The 17,087-nt window shown below is 37.4% G+C and overlaps 1 protein-coding gene across 8 annotated transcripts in view; it reads left to right on the forward strand.

Moving 5' to 3' along the window:
- The window catches only part of VPS54 (VPS54 subunit of GARP complex), a 132,782-nt gene that overhangs the window by 1,115 nt on the left and 114,580 nt on the right, over nucleotides 1-17,087 (forward strand). The gene's annotated exons all lie outside the window — the stretch shown is intronic.

Genomic DNA, 17,087 nt, shown 5'->3' on the forward strand with positions numbered 1-17,087 from the left:
CGGGGTGGGGGGAGGAGAAGGCTCACATCCTGACAAACAGGGCATCATTGTTACTCTATCAGAATAGGCATAAAAGCCTTCTTCAGCCAGAAAGACAAGTATGTGACAGAGAATCCAAAGAGTTGGCCGGGTTTAAGGGGAAAGTGGCTTAAAAGCAGATTTTATTCACATACAGAGTGTGCTAGGCATTTCCCACGTCTTCTCTCTAATTATTACAACCCAGAAAAACATGGGTTTGAGTTCCAGCTGCTCCTTACAAGCCAGGTAACTACAGATAAGTTAGAAGTCAAGGTTTTTTTTGCAAAGACCGATGAGTTATTACAACAGAGCTCTTAGTGCCTGGCCAGCATTAAGGTTTCCAAAAATGTAGGCTGCAGTGTTGTTATGGTCGTGGATTGCCTTCAGAATTATATGAAATACTCTATTTGAAACTCCTGCTGCACTGAGGTATTATGATTACAATACTTAGTATTACAAGGAGGGCTTGTTCTTAACCTCATGCCTTTTCACTTGGCGGCACTCCCCAGTTTTTTCCTCTAGTCCAGTGCTGACTAGTAGGACTTTCTGTGACCATGGAAATGGTCAATAATCTGTGCTATCCGATATGGTAGCCATTAGCCAGAGATGGGTATTGAGCTCTTGCAATGTGGCTAGTGCAGCTGAGGAATTGAATTTTTGCTTTAATTTTAATTAATTTAAATAGTCACAGCTAGTTTCTTGATATCTGAATGTTCCTACCCCATCTCATCACAGTAATTACCTTTAGTCACAAAGCAAATCCATTTGTAAGTACTTTAGTAAATGTCTCCTTATTCACACTGTTTTGAATAACATCATTTTTTACATAAAACCTTTTTAAATTGAAATATAGTTGACATAGTTCCTTCTTGATAAATGATAAAATACAATCATACCATTAAGAAAGTAGAAACGAACTGGATATATATCCAGCGTCAAGCTTCTCAGCCAAGTCTGGCTCTCCATTAAGCACTTTGCAAACTTGAAGGAGAATAACTTAATAACCGTTTCAAAAAAACATTTGGCAGTTTAGATGTTTCTTTACAGATCTGGAATGAAAAAGGGATACTTCTGCTATCAAACGCCCTTCCTCACTGTATAGAGCAGAGTCTTCTTGATCTGCTCTGATTCTATACCTTTAGATCAGTTCTTTACCTCCCTGTGGCCTCTTGCTCAGAGCCCCTTTCTGAGTCTCAGGCTGATGCCTTCACCCAAACCTGTTGGTGTGGAGTCTGAACTTGACCAGGCTCCCCAAGGGCAGCCACTGAGTAACTCAGAGTCAGTGACTAAGCAGCTGGGTCCTGGAAGTGAGCCCACATCCCCTTTTCTGGGTTCCAGGGTTCCTGCACCTCTTCCCTCTGTTATAAAGCCAGTCTTAACTTCAGGCCCTAGATGAATCACCTTACACTTATATCAAAGAAAAGCTATAAAACCAAAAACAATTTTGCCTTAGGTAAGACTAGCTCTTCCTTCTCTCCCAGGGAAAGGCTGCCACCTGCTGTAATACATTAGCACTGGGCTTTTCCAAGGTCACTGAACAACCACTTGCACGTACAAAATAATGCAAAACCCCACCTGCCTTCACCTCTGTGTGTCAGGAGTGTAAATAGGAGGGCAAACCAGGAAGCACTCCTCTTAATTCCTTGACATAGGGCAAAGAAGCAAACCTATCCTTATGAATGGTGCCCAGAAGGAACTGGCATCACTCTAACTCTGAATATGAGAGCATTCTTTCTTCACCATTCAGCAACACTGTTTTTCAAATTAGCTCATAGTAAGCTTCATAAAATCTCTGCTGTTAAAAGGCTTATCACTTACTCAGTTCTTCTAGTTCTGTGTATATTTATCTATTCTTCACAGCCCTGGCAAGTCTTTGGTAGGTGAAAGGATGAGAGAAGAATAAAAATTGTTAGTTTGCAGGACAGCATCCCTGAACCTTGCACTCTCTCTGCAAAGAAAATCCCCAAGCTCCCTTTCCCCCACTCCCACCCCAACGCCATTCATCACCCACTAGCTGTGGTAGTCTACCTAAACACACACACCCCTCCCACTCCCCTCCCTAAATTATGCCTTTGTACCTGAGAAGTTACCAAACTTAAAGAATTACATAGGGATTCCAACACTGAGTAAACTCAAATATAAACAAGATGATATTTACAACTAAAAACCCAATATCCATAAAGTTTGCAATATGAGAAAAATAGAACCCCAAACGAATAACTTTTAAGCAAAAATAGCTGAAAGAAAAATACCTAGGTGCCTGGGTTTAGCTTTGTAGAATCCATGTCATTGGTAACACTGATACGGATGTAAAATGTCTGCATAACATTTGCCAGCCTCTTCAGGAAACCGTTATTTTCCTCACTGTAAATCAGGAGAGCTCTAGATTACCTCCTCGACATCTCCTGCCTGCATTTACAGACAGGAAGAAGCAGGCTATAGAGGCAGGAAAGGACAGAAATGTTTTTGTTGATGTAAGAGAAGGCTTTTTAAATGTTGCATCAGTAGTCAAAGAAATGAACCTTTATAGTATTTGATGCTGCTACAAGTGTGTGTGAGTGTGTGTGTAGTTTTTTAATAAGCTTTTTATGGCAACATTTTATTTACGGTAATATTATAACAATACACCTCCCTAGCTTTTATTTCAGTTTTTTGCTTCTACAGTTTTTTAATCCTCTTTTAAATTCCTTTTGCACACAATTTTGTAATCTACACAGCATTTTTAATGTCTTGAACTATTACTTTGAGTTGTTATATCAAAATGTACATAATTATTCCCCAGTTGTTGAAGATTTAGTTTCCAAGTTTTTCGTTTTAGTTAATACTGAAATAAATATCTTTGCAGAAAGTGCTTTTTTCCTTCTTTTAAGTTAATTCACCTCTATTACAGAGAGGGGCATGTAGTAAATGCTCGGCAAATATTTGTTGTATAAGTAAATTATTTGTAATATGTTATCAGGAATGCGAATATGAGATCAAATATTAAAACAGTGCTGGTGTAAACAAACTTAATGTCTCTTGGTATAGAGTAAGTAAATTTCCAAAAGAATTTTTACTTAGTTTCAATGTCGTCAGATAAGTTGATCAGCACATCATTTTCATCAATCCATCTTTTAAAATCTTGTTAATTAACAAGAGGTCAAGGCATGACAATAATACTGTTGAAATCAAAGGATATGGAGAGTCTGAATCAATATGGAGCGTGAGTCACGTTTTTAATTGTTTTTAAAGTCTTTGCTTAATATAGTGTAATTCTTTAAGTCCTCATTCTAACTTGCAAAGCAGAACATGTAATGGGATCAGTTAACCTCCCAGATTTTAACATCTTAGGCAGTTTGGGTTTATTGACTTTAACCCAAAGGATCAAAGTGGAACAGAATTTGTTATAAGGTGAAGTATGAGCTACAGGGGAAGGACAAGAGGCCATGGATCTTGGCTACTCAGACTGTGGTTCCCAGACCAGCTGCATCAGCATCACCTGGGATGTTAGAAATACAGAAGATGTTAGTAATGCATCACTTGTTAGAAATGCAGAAGCCCAGACCTACTGAATCCAAATCAGCATTTTAACAAGAGCTCCAGGTGATTCTTATGCACATGAAGTGGAGAAGCAGTACTCTTTTTTTTTTTTTTTAACATTTTTATTGGGGTATAATTGCTTTACAATGGTGTGTTAGTTTCTGCTTTATAACAAACTGAATCAGCTATACATATACATATATCCTCATATCTCCTCCCTCTTGCATCTCCCTCCCATCCTGCCTATCCCACCCCTCTAGGTGGTCACAAAGCACCAAGCTGATCTCCCTGTGCTATGTGGCTGCTTCCCACTAGCTATCTATTTTACATTTGGTAGTATATATATGTCCGTGCCACTCTCTCACAGGAGAAGCAGTACTCTTGACAGTGAAAATTGCTGCTGCTAGTTGTCTCTGGGCTTTAGCAGAAAGGAGAACCCATCATGAATATTAAGAACATGAACCTAAAGACAGCAAAGAGCCTCTGTAATTTTAGGTTGGGTGCTTCTTTTGAAAACATTCTCAATAGTATAGCCTGGCTTTTTAAAAAGTCAAATGTATTATGGAGAGCTTGAAATATAAGCTTATTTAGTGTCTCACAGTAATTCAGACCCATTTATTTTTCAAGTACAGATTTATTTGTCATACTAGCAGATAATGAATTATCTGATTTCTAAAATCCTGTAGAGATGATTTTCAACACTGTTTGCTAAAATTCCTCCTGCCACCAATTAAAATAAATTGCTCTCTATGAGATTTGAGTTCCTTGTAAGCAAGAAACTTGGTTTACTTATATCAGAGATTGTCAGAGTTACCTCTTTGGTTGACTTGTATCTACCCGTCTCTTGGGTGACTTAAGAAATCCAAAGATTTGGGCCCTAACTCAGTTCTCTGAATCAGACTCTGTGGGTTTGGAGCTTAAGAATCTGCATCTACAAGTTGATTCTAATGCACAACAAAGTTGGAGCAACGCTGTCTTTCAAGTTTTAGCAGAAAGCTGAACACCTGAGCAGTGGTTCTTAACTTTAGATGAACAATGGAACCACCTGGAAAACCTTGAAGAAACACTGATGTCTGAGTCCCACTCCCAGAGATTTTTATTTAATTGGCCTGAGGTATATAGCCTGGGCATGGAGAACCACCGACAAGGTGCTTTTATAAACAGTTATCTCACTGTACTCATCATCTACTTTGTGTGGAAAGAGAAGCAGCCGGAGGTTAGAATATACATAGAGTCATGATCAGTGACAAAGCATTGGCCAACTGGTCAGGGCCTGGAAGAAGAAAGATTGGGAGATCAGGGAGGAAGAAGTCTGGGGTGGGATGGCCATATAGGAGCAGGGACAAAGTGGATATGAAGATTGCATGTGAACACCCACTGAGAGCATCTACCACAGAAGAGGCACTAAACACCAGGAGACAAAATGACTCAGCTGGCTGATTCACTCAGCCTCCATCATCAGCTCCTATGCTGATCTAATAGACATATAAACAGAGCAGCCATGGTGGTAGGGCGGGGACTATTGTAATGGCCCCAAAACTTGGCTCTCTGTGGGGTCAGTTGAGTCCCTGGTTGAAACTACATCACAGTCCAACTCCTCCCTCTGTCCAGTCCTGACTCCCTTTCCCTTCTGCAGGTGTTGATCCCAGTAAACTCCTTGCTTGATCATCTCCTTCTCAGAGTCTACTTCCCAGGGAACTCAGCTTGTAACGACTGACAATGCCAAGTGTTGATGACCATGTGCAACAGTTGTAATTCTCATACACTGCTTGTGGGACTGTAACTTGGTACAAACATTTTAGAAAACTGAAAGTATCTACTGAAACTGAACATAAGCATACCCTATCATCCAATGATGGTACTCCGAGGTATATACACAAGAGAAATGCAGACATATGTGCAGCAAGACTTGTACAAGAATGATCATAGCAGCACTTTTTGCAATAGCCCAAAATTGGAAATACCCCAAATATCCATTAATATAATGAATGGTTAAAAACCTATGAAATTTTCATATAATGAAATACTATTTTAAACTGAAGGAGTTGAAAAAACAGCAGAGCAAGAAGGTCTCTCCCACCTTCCCCTACTCACCCCCCTTCCTACCCGTCTCCTCTGAAACAGGTCATAAAACTCTCATGTGAGAGGTGCCCTCACTATAGCTGGAGTAGAGGTACATCCTAATTTTGGAAGACAAAGGGACACCAAGAAGCATCCTAACAAACAGGCCTTGTGAATTTCCCCTAGTTTACTACATTATCTCATACTCCTTAACCTAGCCTCTTCCTCCATCACTGTCCACTCTTCATCAAACCTAGTGTAAAATACACAGCTGTTTCTTTGTGTCTTCACTTTCATACGAAGGCTCCCGTGTCAAGTAAAATTTATATTAAATTTGTATGCTCTTCTCCTGTTAACCTGTCTCTGTCAGTTTAATTGTCAGACCCATCCAGCGACCCTAAGAGGGTCAAAGAAAACTTTTTTCTTCTCTACAGTAATAACCTGGAGAAGACAGAAAGGGGGCTTCGGAGTATTGGTAATGTTCTCTTTCTTGATATGAGATGTAGTTACATGAGTGTTTTCATTTTATGAAAGTTAATTGAGCCATACATTTTAATGTCTATAAGTTACACATCAGTTAAAACTCCTTACCTGTTAGGGAAACCTACTAAATTATTCATGAGTGAAATAATACAGTATCCGAGATTTTATTTTAGAAGACTTCAGAAAAATAATTAGGCATGGGATAAGTGAACAAAATATAGAATGTTAATAATTTTTAAGCTGTGTGATAGATACCAGAAAGTTTGTTATTCTGTTCTCTACTTTTGTGTATTTCAATGGTTTTATAGCAAAAAGTTATAAAAAAATGAGCAGAATTTTAATCTTAGGGTAGAGAAGGACATAAAACCCAACAGTCATATATGAGAAAAATGACGATGGCTTCAACATCCATTCCAGCCCCCTTCCTCCCTGCCTTGCACTGTAAAGGCTGTATAGTGAAATGCTGGCATTTTGAGCCCCCTGCCTCTGAGCCTGTCTATGTGACCTAATGTTGTTTACTGAGATGTAGGCAGAAATTATACATTTTAGCTACATACATAAGAAGTACAAATCAAAATAACAATGAGGTATCATCTATTTTTCACCTATTAGATTGATAAAGATCAAAAAGTTTAGTACCAAGTGTTGACAGTTCAAGGACAAAGTTATTCTCCTACACTATTGGTGGAAATATAAGTTCATATAAAATCTTTTGGAAGGGAGATTTGGAAATATCTATCAAAATTCTTCTGAAAGCAAAAGCAACATTTGAGTGGTAAGAGGGGATAAAAAGGAAACAAGTATAAGAGTCTACGTAGAGTCAAAGTTGATTCATTAGATGACTGACTAAATATGAAGGAAAGGGTCCAAAATTACTAGGGTCTTAAATAGAAGTAGGAAAGTCAGGAAGAGGTACTTGCTTGGGAAAGAAGATCAATAATTCTGTTTGAGATATGTTTTCTGTTACTTCACAGTTAAGGCAATTTTTGCAGTCTGTCTAGCTCTAGGTCTAGATGTTAAGACATATACTCATACAGAAGATTAGCAATTTCATCAAGTAGCAATCCAGGAATTTAACAGGAAGCAAACTGACAGAACGCCACTTAGCCTCAACTGTAAGTAGGACCCATTAAAGAAAATGTATTTCAAATAATGGTTAGAAACTTTTTACCCCCTATCCAACTAGCAAAGATTTGAAAAAAAATAATATAGATTGGCAAAGAGGTAGGGAAATGGATACTAGTTATACATGCTGGTGGCAATAAAACTGATAACTTCTAGAAGACAATTTTACAGTATATAGCAAATACCTAAAAAGTGTAAGGCCTTTTGAAACATCAACTCCAATTCTATCTGAAGTGTTTGCAAATATTTTTACTTAATTTTTGTGTTTTTTTCATCAAAGTAATATGTGCACATGGTTCTAAAAAAATAAATTATTCTAGAAGACTTATGTGGGGATACAGTTGGACCTCTGCTCCATCTCTTATCCACACTGCTCTTGAGAGGCTGCCACTTTCAATTTCTAACTGTTTTATCTATTATTTACCTCTTTGTGTTTAAGTACTTTGCTCATTCAGCTATTTCTCGATTTCTCAATTTAAGACATTGTCTATTGACATCCTGTTACGGTGGTTGAGGATTTAGCCCTTTTACTCCACCTCCACCTCCACTTCCCTTCCCCACCTCCTCCCACTATAGATTTATCATAATCTTTAAATGTCACATGGCAAGACTTTTTGGCAAAAATGTCACAAGGCAAAAATATTTTAAGCCAGTAGTCAGAACTTACATAATTACGACCATATATAAAGATTTTCAAGTCTCAAAAGGCTAGAAATATTTTTTTTCCAAGCCTCCAAACACAGAACCATCAATCTATCAGTCCACTTTTATTCTCAAAAAAAAAAAAAAATCTCTTTCTTCTTGATCTAATTAGGACTGAATGAACCCTAGGCTTTGAGGCATGGTTGTCATTCTAGCATTCTAAGACTTCTCTCACCATCCTCTGGGTTAGCTCTCCCATTTCCTGGGCTCCTTGTCATCTTTCTTGGTTGACTGTCTTATATTTCTGAAATAGTAATTTCCCTAGAAAGGATACATAAAACATACATTTTTGAGATCTTGAATCTCTGAAAATGTCTTTATTCTACCCTCACACTGTATTGGTTGGATATAAAATTCTTAGCTAAACATAATTTCACTTCAGAATGTTGAAGATAATATTCCATTTTCTTCTAGAATTGAGTGATATTATTGAGAAGGCTGAAGTTATTGTTCTTCCTTTTTTTTTTTTTTTTTTTGGTTTCCCTGACCATGGCCCACGGGCCCAGCCACTCCGCAGCATGTGGGATCTTCCTGGACCGGGGCACAAACCCGCGTCCCCTGCATTGGCAGGCGGACTTTCAACCACTGCACCACCAGGGAAACCCTTTTCTTCCTTTTGATACAATCATCTTTCCCCTCTTTAGAAGGTCTTATGATCTTTATGCTCAGTGTACTAATATTTTATCATCATGTCCTTGTTACAGGACTTTTTTCAATCATTGGGCTGGGTATTTCACCTGGTGATTATGTTCTTTACATCAGATAAAGTTTCTAGGATTTCGTTTATAATTTTTTCTCCTTCATTTTTGTCCTGTGCTCTCTGGAACTCTAACTAGCTAAACAATGGAATTTCTGTTTGATTTTTAAAGTCTCTTACATTTTTCCCCGACTTTCTATCTCCTTGTCTTCTTCGTCTTCAATATTCTCCTCTTGATCTTCTTTGGGACTTTTTATTTCAGTGATTGTATTTTTACTTTTCAAATACTTTTTTTTTTTTTTTTGGCTGTGCTGCATGGCTCGTGGGATCTTAGTTCCCTGATTGAACCCAGGTCCTTGGCAGTGAAAGCACAGAGTCCTAACCAGTGGACCACCAGGGAATTCCCTCAAGTACTTTTTTTTAAAAAAGGTGTTTTTTGTTTTTGCGTTTTTTTTCTGCATCCTGCATCATCTTTGTTTCCTCCAAGTTCCTTTTTTCTTTGTTACCTCTGATGTTGTGGACTTGTTTTTAAATTTTTATTTTATATTGGAGTATAGTTGATTTACAATGTGTTAGCTTCAGGTGTACAGCAAAGTGATTTAGTTATACATATACATATTTTTATTCTTTTTCAAATTCTTTTCCTATATAGGTTATTACAGAATACTGAGTAGAGTTCCCTGTGCTATACAGTAGGTCCTTGTTGATTATCTGTTTTATGTATAGTAGTGTGTATATGTTAATCCCAACCTCCCCCCACCTTTCCCCTTTGGTAACCATAAGTTTGTTTTCTAAGTCTGGGTCAGTTTCTGTTTTGTAAATAAGTTCATTTATATCATTTTTTAGATTCCACATATAAGTGATATCATATAATATTTGTCTTTCTCTGACTTACTTAGTATGATAATCTGTAGGTCCATCCATGTTGCTGCAAATGGCATTATTTCATTCTTTTTTATGGCTGAGTAATATTCCAAGGCTTTTCTTAATTGTCGGGTGACTCTTGGGTCTCTGTTCTTTTTCTAAGTGACAGAAATCAACTAAAAAAGTAAATTGAAAGCACTTGCTGGGGTGAAGGGAACAGATCAAATGATGGGCTTCTCTTAGGGTGATCAATTGGTATAACAGCCTTCTTATTGGCCAATTACCTAAAGCCAGTATGTGAAAATATCTTTTTCTAAGGCTATTTAGTTTCTCCATTGAAGAATCCTCCATTCTTCTATCTTAAGCATTTTGTGAGCAAGGCATAGAAAGGACCTGAGTTACATTTGACTTATTACTACTTGCTGACCTCGTTTATATATTTAGGCTGGTGCAACCAAGGAAACTTAGGGTAAACCTACGTTAAGAAAATAGATGAGAAGTACATATACAATATTTAAAAATAGTTATCACCTATTATGGATTCATGGGTGATTTTAATTCTCTTCTTTTTCTACAAAGTTATGTGATTTTAAAAAATTATTTAAGTAAAGGCAAGCCATATGAAATAAACAACCCAATTTTTTAATGGAAAAAAAGATTTCAACAGATATTTTAACCAAAGAGGATGGATAGCAAGTAAGTACATGTAAAGATGCACAACATCTTTGGTTATTAGGGAAATACAAATTGAAACTACAATGAGATACCACTACACACTCATTAGAATGGTTTCTAAAAACAAAACTTATAATACCAAGTGCTGGTTAGGGTGCAGAGCAATTCTCATATATTGTTGATGGGGATGCAAATTTCTGCAGAAACTTTGGAAAACAATTTGGCAGTTTTCATGAAGTTACACACTTACCATGTGACCAAATAATCCCACTCCTAGGTATTTACCCAAGAGAAAAGAATATAGTTCACACAAAGACTTGTATATGAGTATTTATAATAGATATATTCATAATAGCCAAAACCTGGAAATAACTCAAATATCCTTCAACTGTAATACCTCTGTACCATGGAATACAATTTAGCAATTAAAAGAATTAAATTATTGATATGCCAACAATATGGATGAATCTCAAATGCATTATGCTAAGTGAGAGAAGCCAGACTCAAGAGGCTATATATTATCTGATTCAATTTATATGACATTCTGGAAAAGGCAAAACTATAGGGACAGAGAATAGGTCAGTGGTTGTCAAGGGTTTGTGGTGAGGGGATGGACTAACAAAGGGACAGCATCAGGAAACTTTTTGAGTGATGGCACTGTCCTGTGTCTTAATTATGTGACTCTATACGTTTGTCAAAACTTATAATGCTAGGCATCAAAAAAGTGACTTTTATTGTACATAAATATTTTTTTAAATAAAAAACTATCTCCATGCATTAAAATTACAGCAAAATACTTAGGAAGAGCTAAGTATTTCAAAAGGATCCTATACATGGTTCCTCTAAATAGCAAAACCCCTCTGGCATTAAAATATAATTAAATTTATAAAGTTAATTCACATAAAGATTCTAAAACATGTGTATCATATGTTGTCTTAATACTGATAATCCTTAGCCCATGAAGTCATAAGAACTGCACCTTTAGCCTTTGAAAAGATGAGACATTGGTCAAAGAGAATCTGGATAAGACAAAGTTACATCAGTGCAACTCCATCTCTACTATTCCATTCACTAAACACAAATTTATAATTATTTACAAATATTTGTTGGTTGCTTTCTATACATAAGAAAGAAATGATGAGGTAGAGAATACAGAGATAAATCATGAATCTTATGCTTAAGGTCTAGTATGGGAAACAAGCCCCATTATACGTATCCATATTATAAGGCAGAAAATGACTAGTGCCTCACAAGAGGTGTGGAGGAGGGATAAAGAGAAGAGGCTTGCTTTTTCCTAGTAGTGAGCTCAGAAATCACTTTCTGGAATAGACTGCATTTTTAAAAGTTTATTCGAAGAAGAGGTAGAATTTGGATATGCAGAGTTGGGGGTGGGGCAGGTAGGAAGAGGTGCAGGGAAGGTAATCCAAGAAATGGAGAAAAACAAAACAAAAAGAAACTCAGGGAAATTTTTTTTCAAATAATGGGGAAGTAGCTGTGAACACACCAGTTCTCCTCATCGTCACCATCATCTGAAGATCTGATGTACTGGCCACTTTGCTCACCATGCTAATTTGCCTCCAATCTTACAATGGCTATTATTGTGTTCTTCCAGCAGCGTCTTCAGGGTTAGCCCACCAAGTTCTTGGGTTCTAATCACCTGAAATTTGACATTGTTGACTTTGTCATCAAATGCTAATATGTGTGATTACTCAGTTAAAAATATATCTTATTTTGGCCTTTTTCTCCATGTCCCCCTTTGCCATTATAAATACTATGCCTTTAAAAATGTCTCCAGAAATCTTAGTTGCTTCTCTAGTATTTTCATTAATATTAAACTTTATTTTAAATGTTCTTGTCCATGTATTGTTCAACCAGATTTAAAGGAGGAACAGATCAAGTTTCATGTGCCCTCTTTAATTGCAATTTTCAGTACGTCAGTCATGTTCCTTTACACTCTTCTCTTTTGCAAGCTAAGTAGTCACTTTGAGTCAGTTGCAGCAGTAAAACTTGAAACCTGATCATTGAAGGAGCCTGCAATTTAGCAGAAAACAAGGCACTCCAGAATCTTCTGCTCCAGCTGTACCTTGAGGATTCTGGTTTCATTTTGAAAATGGCTTACATTTCTAGTTAGTTGAGTTGCTATAATTCTTGAACAAGTTTGCAAAGTTGTTTTTTTTTTAAGGAATTACACTTGCCCACAACTCCTAGGCAGCTCACTATAGTCTTAAGATATAACACTGCTTAACCACAATTTGTGGGAAATAACATGTGCTGGTTAAATGAATTTTCTGGTAAACCCTTCTATCTTTCTATCACGTTGCATGATTCAGAAGTTTGAGTTGCTTCACTTCTGGAAACGATGTTTTGAGAGAGGAGGGCACATGCTGCTAGTGGTTGTTTTGAGTGCACCTGATAATATTGTGTTGTTCTTGTCATTTGTTTCTTCTAAGGGCAAATCCTCTCTCTTTCTCTCTCCCTCTTCTGCGCGCGTGTGTGTTTGTGTGTGTGTGTGTGTGTGTGTGTGTTTGTGTCATTGGAGGTGCCAATTAATTGGGTTCTGGTTAACTTCAGGTTTTACTGTTAACAGACCAAATTACCTCAGCTCTAGAAACACCTAGAATAAACTCCCTTATTTTTTTTCCTCTCACAGTCACTAGGCCTTCTAAACTAAAAAAAAAAAAAAAAGATATTATTCACAAAGCCATGTCACCAAACTATTTGTGAAACCACGTTGTTGACAGCTAAAAAAACCCCTTCTATACTTCAATTTTCCAACTTAAGAGCTGGTGGTTCTGAATGCAGAAGATCCCTTTGAGTCCCAAGAGAGCACAGACTATGGAATATGAGGAGGATATAAGATATGAGGCAGATTTAACAATGATTTGCACAGTCATAATCCCTAGACAGGGAGGGAGATGGGTGGCATATCAAAAAGTCACCATTGCCACCATTAATTCATCCAGCATTTTTAAAGTCTACCATGTGCAAGTCACTGTATGAGGGGCCATAGAGGGACAGGCCATGGACCAATAGTCTAATATGGAAACTAAGAGGTCTGCTAATAGCTTGAACAGGACACTAGTGTGTCATAAATGCCATGTCCATGGCTCAGGAAATAAAGGATATGAAAATTGAGAAGAGGAGGATGTCACTTCTGGCTAAATGATAAGGGAACATTTCATCAAAGAGATGACATCTGAGCTGATCCTTGAAGAAGGAATAAGATTAGTAGGCAGAGTTGGCAAAGCCTAGCAAAAACAGAGGCAGGAAAACCCAAGTCTGTTCAGGGGCTGTGAGGAAAGATACGTGAAGGTGAATGACCGAAAGGCTTAGAAAGGCAGATAGGATCCAATTATGGACAACTTTTGCAAGCTAGAGTTTGAACCTTATTCCAAATAAATGAACATTTTTGACCAAGACAGTAGCCAAGAGCCCAGACTTTGGCATCAGATAGATCCAAGCTCAAATCCTGACTCCACTTACCTGTGTGTGATTTTGGGCAAGTCACCTACCTTACCCCTCCAAGCCTCAGGCTAATAATCTCGATCTCACAGGCTGTTACCAGAATTAAATGCAAGTGGGATATGACGCACTCATTCATTCAGAAAATATTTATTGACCCTCCGTTGTGTATGTCCCAGACAGTGAGCTTTGTACTGGTGATACAGCGATATAGGCCAAAGCCTGTCCTCAAGGAACACATGAGGCAATGGGTAAGACAGATAAGAAAACAGGAAATTACAGTACAGTGTAAGCAAGCAGTCAGAGGAGCTGAGTAACTCAGATCAGGGAAGGAGATGGTAAAGAAAGCTTACCAGAGAAGGTATCCCCTGAGGCACCTGAAAGGAGCCTCTGAAGGTGAGCGGAAATAGAACTTATTTTCCAAGGTCTGATTATTTTTATTAACCATTGTAGTCTCTAGCAGACACGGATATTTAAAACTCTAAACAGATTTTTGTTGTTAATTTTTGTTTGGTTGATTGTTTTCAGCTTGTCTCAAAGCCATAGAAACAGGGAGTACCCTACTTCTCAGCTAATGAAAGGGAAGAAAAGAGTCTATTTGCAATCATGTTAGTAGTGGAAGAAGTAAGCAAAACAAATCCCTGAAACATGTGTGGTAAATGAAAGAGATTAAAGGGAAGTTGACCTAATATGAATTGGCAAATCTGGTTTTTCACTTGCAGGAGACCCGTGGTACACGCTTCCTGGGTTTTCAGCCCACATTTATTTCCTTTTCTGAAATGGGGCCCCAGTTTTGTTTTTTGTTTTGTTTCATTTTTCTTTTTTTGGAGAACCACATCTTTCCTCATTCTTAGTTTATGTGTTCTGGTGAAGTTGACCCTATTTCATTCTGGTTTCAGGGTTGGCTGTGATTCAGGCTTCCCAGTTAAGAATCTCACACTGGCCTCAGTGACTGGGATCAGAGCATCCCTCAGTCAGGGCCAGAGAGGGGCAACCTGGAACTTTTGCTGAGCCTGTAAGACTCAGCAGAGAAGCCTACCTTGGCTTCTGGTTTGAACGTGGGAAGTTGTAGATGAGGAGCTGCTGGGAGCTATCTTCCTACCTCTTCCCACCACTTGAAGCCTGACATCGAAGCCACCAACACAGAGGAGCGTAGGGATCCTCACAGAAGAATATAAAGTCCATGAGGGGAGGAAGCTTGGCACTCTTTTAAAATCTTTTTATTGATACATCATTCACATACAGAAGAAAACACACAAAACTAATTTGAGTAAAAAATTATTACAAAGTGAATACACATATTTAACTACCACCCAGATCAAGAAATAGAACATTACCCACCTCATACTCCTCCCAGTCACTACCCGCTCTCTCCTCTTGACTATTAACACCATAGTTTTGAGTTTCCCAACTTTGTGTAAATAGAAGTATAGTATTCATTCTTGTGTGTCTGGCGATTCTGTTACTCAACATTATTATAAATGCCTTTGATGAACATATACACGCATTTTTAGATATATTCCTAAGAATAGAATTGCTGGGTCATAGAGTGTACATGAGTGTACATATGTTCAACTTTAGAAGATGTTGCCAAATTACATTCCAAAATGATCGTACCATAAAAAATTTTTTTTAATTAAAAGAACAAAGTGATCACACAAATTCACCCTGTTATGTACCTGTTCCTCCACATCCTCGGCAACATTTGGTATTTTCAGTCTTTTAAGTGTGGATGTGTAGTATAGTATATCATATTACGTTTTCCTCATGACTAATGAGTTTAAATACCTTTTCATGTGGCCATTTGGATATCCTTTAACATGAAGTGCCTGTTCAACTGCCTGGCCCTTTTTTCTATTGAGTTACTTGTCTTTTATTTTTTGATTTGTAAGAGGTTTAAGAATTTTTTATCTTTAGTTGCTACCTTAATACCATGCCATATTACATTGTGGTTTTATAGTAAACCTTGGTAACTGGTAGAGTATGTCCTCCTATCTTACTCTTCTTCTTAAGAGTGTTTTGGCTGTTCTTGATTCTTTGCATTTCCATATACATTTTAGAGTCAGGTTGCTATTTTCCACAAATAAATCTGTTAGGATTTTCATTGGGATTGCATTGAATCTATAAATTAATTTAGAGAGATTGACATATTTACAACATTGAAATTCGAATCCATGAACAATGCACATATTTCCATTTATTTAGGTTATCTTCAGTTTCCCTCCATAAGTTCTATAGTTTTCTGTGTAGATAAGTCTTACATTCTTTAATTACATTTATTCCTAGGTATTTGATACTTCTGTGCAATTATAAATGGTAACAATTTAATTTTTTTTTCTGTTTGTTGCTGTTATATAGAAAAATAATTGAATTTTGCATGTTGACCTTCTATATTGGTTTTCCATAGTTGCATAACAAATTATCACAAACCTAGCATCTTAAAAAATAAAGTTATTCTGTCACTGTTTTCATGAGTCAGTAGTCTGGATATGAGTTAGCTAGGTCATCTGCTCAAAGTCTCACTAGGCTGAAATCAAGGTGTCAGCCATGCCTATGATCTCACCTCAGGCTGAGAGTCCTCTTCCAAGCTCACTGATTATTGCTGCAATTCAGTTCCTTGCAGTTGTAGGACTGAGGTTCCTCTTTTATGCTGGCTGTCATTTAGCAGCCACTCTTAGTTCCTAGAGGACACTGCAGTTTCCTGTCATGTAGTCCTCTCTGGAGTATGGCATTCTGTTTCTTCAAGGCCTGCAGGATACCATTTCTCTTGTTTCAAATATATCTGATTTCTGACATCTTTGACCTCTAAACTCTTTTAAAAGGGCTCACCTGATTAGGTAGGGCCACTATGATGATCTCCCTTTTGATTACCTCAAGTTCAACTGGTCTTAATTACATCGTCAAAATTTCTTCACCTTTGCCATACACGCCAAACTAATCATGTGAGTGAAATCTCATTCACGGGTCCACCCACACTTTAGGGGAGGGAATGTCATAGGGTATGTACACCAGGGGACCAGAATCTTGAGGGACAACTTAGAATTCTACCTCCCACACCTTGTATCCAGCAACCTTACTGGCTAATTATTTCAAGTAATATATCTGTAGATTCACTGAGATTTCCTAAATACAGTTATATTACATAAATATAATAACACTTTTATTTATTCCCAATTGTTATACTGTTAAAACTTCTTTCTCTTAACTTATTGCACTGGCTAGAACCTCCAGTTAAATGCTGAAAAGAAGTAGTGAAAGTGGGTTTGTTTTTTGTATCATTGTATCTCAAGTGTTTAAAATAGACATAGTAGCTTTTCAATTAATATTTTCAAATGAATAAATGAATGACAGTAAAGCTGAGAGATGGGGAAAATTGGTTCCTGCTTGATCATTTGAGCATCTAAATATCACCATGTCCTAAGTCATCCCCAACCATGGACTTTTTAATTACATAAGGTGATAAATTTTCCCCTCCCCACCC

This window comes from Neophocaena asiaeorientalis, unplaced genomic scaffold (assembly GCF_003031525.2).
Source record: "Neophocaena asiaeorientalis asiaeorientalis breed wild unplaced genomic scaffold, Neophocaena_asiaeorientalis_V1.1 scaffold100, whole genome shotgun sequence".
NCBI lineage: Eukaryota > Metazoa > Chordata > Mammalia > Artiodactyla > Phocoenidae > Neophocaena > Neophocaena asiaeorientalis.